Source organism: Rattus norvegicus, chromosome 6 (genome assembly GCF_036323735.1).
Source record: "Rattus norvegicus strain BN/NHsdMcwi chromosome 6, GRCr8, whole genome shotgun sequence".
NCBI classification, from domain to species: Eukaryota; Metazoa; Chordata; class Mammalia; order Rodentia; family Muridae; genus Rattus; species Rattus norvegicus.
The window spans coordinates 12,728,352-12,733,968 of record NC_086024.1 but is presented as its reverse complement, the minus strand read 5'-3'; the positions used below and the strand labels follow the sequence as shown (position 1 = coordinate 12,733,968).

The 5,617-nt window shown below is 47.6% G+C and overlaps 1 pseudogene; it reads left to right on the top strand.

The window, feature by feature from the left end:
* On the top strand, positions 1-382 carry Rps15a-ps4 (ribosomal protein S15a, pseudogene 4; annotated as a pseudogene).
* The last annotated feature ends 5,235 nt before the right edge of the window (positions 383-5,617 follow it).

Below are 5,617 nucleotides of genomic sequence, written 5' to 3'. Positions count from 1 at the left end.
ATGAATGTTCTGGCGGATGTTCTCAAGAGCAGCAACAACGCTGAGAAGAGGGGCAAACGCCAGGTCCTCTCGGGCCGTGTTCCAAAGTCATCGTCCAGTTCTTGACTGTGATGATGAGGCCTGGATACATTGGTGAATCCGAGATCATTGATGATCACAGGGCTGGGAAGATCATTGTGAACATCACAGGAAGCTTGAACAAGTGTGGAGTTATAAGCCCTAGATTTGATGTTCAACTCAAAGACCTAGAGAAGTGGCAGAACAATCTGTCCCATCATGGCACTTTGGTTTTATTGTGCTGACAACCTTGGCTGGCATCATGGCCAACGAAGAGGCAAGACGAAGACATACAGAAGGGAAAATCCTGGGATCTCTTTTTTAAAATATAAAGCATGAATAAAAAGCCTCTGTGGACTGTGGAAAAAAAAGAAAGAAAGAATTTGAGTTCAGCCTGGGCTCCATGGCAAGATACTATTTAAAAGGTGCTGTGTGGGGGGGGGGGCGGCGGACAGTTTGCTGCTGTTGCTGGAGAAATGGCTCATAGTTAAGAGCACAGGCTGTTTTCCCAGAAGACCTGGGTTCAATTCCCAGCACCCACATGGCTTACCCAGTTTCTCAGAACTTGATGCTTTCTTCTGACCCCTGCTAGCACCAAAAGTAGGTGTGGTGCACAGACATATGTACAGGCAAAATTTCCAAACACATAAATAAATAATTACAATTTTAAAAGTCAGAGAACTATGCACCTAACATCGCAGGGAATGGAGAAAAGCACACCAGTGAAAAGTGCTTATGGGATTAAATGAATTTCCAGGAAAATGAGTGTGCAACAAGAAAGGTTGTAATTATTCAGGTATGGTCAGGTATTAGCTGTCTTTCAAGTTTCTCTGGTACTCATCAAACTCTGAGGGATTTCCTCTTGGTGTCTGTCTTAGTCGGGGTTTCTATTCCTGCACAAACATCATGACCAAAAGCAAGTTGGGGAGGAAAGGGTTTATTCAGCTTACACTTCCACATTGCTGTTCATCATCAAAGGAAGTCAGGACAGGAACTCAAGCGGGTCAGGAAGCAGGAGCTGATGCAGAGGCCATGGAGGGATGCTTGCTGGCTTGCTTCCTCTGGCTTGCTCAGCTTGCTCTCCTATAGAACCCAAGGCTGCCATTTCAGGGACGGCACCACCTACAGCAGGCTGGGTCCTCCCTCTTTGATCACTAGTTGAGAAAATGCCTTACAGCTGGGTCTCAGGAAGGCATTTCCACAACTGAGTTTCCTTTTTCTTTTTGTTTTTTTTTTCGGAGCTGGGGACCGAACCCAGGGCCTTGCGCTTGCTAGGCAAATGCTCTACCGCTGAGCTAAATCCCCAACCCCTGAGTCTCCTTTTTCTATGATAACTCCAGCTTGTGTCAAGTTGACACACAAAACCAGCCAGTACAATTGACCCCTTGTCAACTCGACACACAAACACATCACTATTAAGCCTCAACCCTTACTTTCTTATTCATCCCCAAGATCTAAATAACTTTAAGAGTCCCACAGTCTTTACATAATAAAAGTTCAAACCATTTAAATTGTCCAATATCTTTTAAAATTCAAAATCATTTTAAAACTCTTAAGTCGGGGTTGGGGATTTAGCTTAGTGGTAGAGTGCTTGCCTAGCAAGGGCAAGGCCCTGGGTTCGATCCCCAGCTCCAAAAAAAAGAAAAGAAAAGAAAAAAACTCTTAAGTCTTACTTCAAGAGGGAGAAATATCAGGGCACAGTCACAACCAAAAGTGAAATCAAATTAACTGTCCAATGTCTAGGATCCACTCACGATCGTCTAGGCTCCTCCAAGGACTTGGGTCACTTCTCCAGCTCTGCCCTTTGTAGCCCACACCTTGTCTTCTGGGCTCCAGATGCCGGTACCATGAGATGACCACCAAGAACAGCAGCAGCAGTGGAGTACAGGCTTCTCCAAAATGCTTCTGTCTTCCAGCAAGGCTTCACCAATAGCCTCTCACAGGCTCTCTTCATGGTGCCAAGCCTCAACTCCTTTGCATGACTCTTTCAGTCTTGGGCCATCAACTGCAACTGAGGCTGCATCTTCACCAATGTCCTTCCATGGCCTCTCACGGGGACCAGCCTCAGCTACTCTCCATGACCCCTTCATGCCTTCAAAACCAGTATCACCTGGGTGACTCTTACACATTACCAAGTACAGCTGCAGCACGAGGTACAACCTTGGCTATCTCTGGTGTAGGGAGCCATATTGGATTTGGGCCTAGCGGCTTTTTGACTGCATGGCTCAAAGTGGCTAGGTGTCTCTGGGCTGTTTGGCCACAGATATTCACCCCTAAGATGACTGCCATAAGTCTTTTTTTTTTAAAGATTTATTTATTATATTTATTATATAGAAGTACACTGTAGCTGTCTTCAGACACACCAGAAGAGGGCATCAGATCTCATTACAGATGGTTATGAGCCACCATATGGTTGCTGGGATTTGAACGCAGGACCTCTGGAAGAGCAGTCAATGCTCTTAACCACTGAGCCATCTCTCCAGCCCGACTGCCATAAGTCTTAAGATTGTTGGACAGAGGCCTCTCCCATGAATTTACGGCACAGGAAGATAACATTCAAGGGATGCCTCAGCTCGAGCAGATACCAGTTATCTCCTCAGTCAACACCCAGTGTCTCCACCACCTGACCTCATCGTCTGACCTCTTTGCCTCCAGCTATCACTGCCTATACCCTCATCTCCCCCTCCTTCATATTTCACAAAGGTCACTCCCCCTACCTGAAGGCCTTAAAAGCTGTAACGTTCATCCCAATAAACGAGACCTTGACAATAGAATCTTGCTTGGTCTCCTTCTTCTCTCGCCCCCCATTTAGGCCCAAGGGTAGCGCCCCTTCGGGACCCTGAATAACTGGGTCCCCGCTGGTGGGGACACTCTGGAACACAGCCTCTTTGTGCTCTCAAACACTTCCCAGAAATTCTCACCTCAATGATGCTGGTCTCTTCTTAGTCACCACTAATTTCTTAGCTCCAGCTCACCAGCATCAATCGTCCCATAACTCAAAAGGTTCGCTTTGGTAGTTCTGGTATCTTGTTAATCACAGCAGATTCTTCAGCCCCAGCCAACCAAAACCACAGAATCTTCACAATCAAAACAACATGGCTCTGGTAAGAGTCTTTAATCTTCCCTCTGAAATTTCACAAGCCAGGCCTCCATCTTCTGCACTGTTCTCAACATTATCTTCCAGGCTCCTACAGAACATCCCACAGAGCTCTTAACACCCAATGGCTCTTCTAGCTCAAAGTTCCAAAGTCCTTCCACAGTCCTCCCCAAAACATGGTCAGGTTGTCACAAGAGTACCCCACTAGGTTGGTACCAATTTATCTTAGTCAGGGTTTCTATTCCTGCACAAATATCATGACCAAGAAGCAAGTTGGGGAGGAAAGGGTTTATTCAGCTTACACTTCCACATTGCTCTTCATCACCAAAGGAAGTCAGGACTGGAACTCAAGCAGGAGCTGATGCAGAGGCCATGGAGGGATGTTACTTACTGGCTTGCTTCCCCTGGCTTGCTCAGCTTGCTCTCTTATAGAACCCATGATAACAGCCCAGGTACTGCACCACCCACAACGGCTGGGCCCTCCCCCCTTGATCACTACTTGAGAAAACGCCTTACAGCTGTGTCATGTTGACACACAAAACCAGCCAGTACAGTGTCTTTCTTGACAGTAAAAGCTGCCCTGAAGAGAGGTTGTGAATGCCCCAGTCCCCAGGTGTGTCCACTTTCAGTCAGATGAGAGAACCTTGGAGAAGGCTTTGTGTACACCCGTGGAACGCCAGTATCCTCAGCTTAGAACAGTAGACTAACTGGGGTTCCAACAGGGTCTGCACTGGTGGCTGGTACAGGGGAAGGGGGACTCCAGAGGAGGGGGAGGGGGACACCAGAGTGGGGGAGGAGCACCACAGAGTTTGTCCGGCTTCATCCTTCTCTTGGAAATGGAAGGATGGGAGAGCTGAAGGTTTAAGCAGGAAGCTGCAGGCTTCTACTGGTGTTCATTGAGCTGGGGTGCATCTAAGAACTCCAGGACTGGACGGAGCACAGGCAGCCGATGGCACCAGGCTGGAACTCAGAGGAGGGTGTTGAGGAGTCCTGGAGGAGTCATCCACGTGTAGCTGGTAATTATAGACCAGTGCGCGCAAAAGATTTAAAGTAAAGAAATGGTTGAGAACATGGCATTCCTTCCAACTAACCAATAGGTTTAAAAGAAAGGAAAGGAAAAACAGAGAAAGAGAGAGAGTTGTAGAGACAGAAGGTGGGGTTGCAGGAGCCCCTGGCACTTGGTGTTTGCGGGGAGGGTCTCTGTGAGACTTTCTTGAGGGTCCCGGCTCAGATTCTTGGTTTGCCTTCTCATCTGATGGGTTTAAAACCCCTCTCCTCACTCACTGCCTTGTTGACTCTTCCTATATGTCGCCATAAATATGACATCACTGTTATTATTATCAGAGGCTGCTTAGCCCTGGCTAGCCAGGAACTCACTGTGTAGATCAGGCTAGCCTGGACCTCTTGTCTGTCTCCCTAGTGGTGGAATTAAAGGTATGTGTCGCCATCCTGACTAGCACAAACAGGAGGGTTCCGTGGCTGCTCAATTTACATTAGAAATTTAGAAATTCATAAAGCATCTAGAACAGTGGTTCTTACCCTTTCTAACGCTGTTGAGCCTTGACACGATTCCTCACGCTATGGTGACCCCCCCCACCATAACATTATCTTCATTGTGACTTCATAACTGTAATATTACTGCTGTTATAAATCGTAGTGTAAATATTTTGGACCCAGAGGTTTGCCAACAGAGGCCCAGGGGTTAAGAACTGCTGCTCTATAGGACTGTACCTAAGTGGGCGTGTTACGTATTGTGTGGGCACGTGAGCCCACAATCCTGAGAGCACACATGGAAGCCAGCCTGGGTCACCAGGCACTCTCTACTACTCTTCTGCTATTCCAACCAGGAAAGGAGGTTTCTGAGCCCTTGAAGAAAGAGTCACTACCGTTCTTAGGAGTCCAAGCAAGCAATGGGATCCCATCAATAAAGGCACATCAAAACAAAGATGGGACGGTTCTGGGCAGGGGTGTCTGCTAGACACTGGTGACAGACGCATCAGGAGACGAAGATGGCGTCATCTATGATGTGCATGGGTGTACATGGTGATACTCGTGATTCTCTCGAGCTCACTGGTCTGTTCTGGAAGGACTTCCTCTTTGCTCTCGTGCTATTGGGGTTTCCATGTGTGCTCCAGAGACGCTAACTCCATGTCAGACTCCAGACCCAGGCCTGGGCGGGAGGCTTGTTTTCCACCCCCCACTTTTACTCTCCCTGGAAATGTGACCAGAAGGAAGACTAGGTGAAAGACTGAAGGCCAAGCACTAACGAACTCTTGGGCAATTTAGTATAGACGTCAAGCATGGTGGGCAAACGTTCTTTCCTCCCGAACACTGAGCCCATTAGCAATAAAACAGCATGCTATGACTGTCCCAGAGCTGGGCAGTGGCATGCTATCCAATTAGACCAGGCTTCGAGCCAACTTAAACCCCTGATTAATGCTTGATGAGTGCTACAGGGGTTAT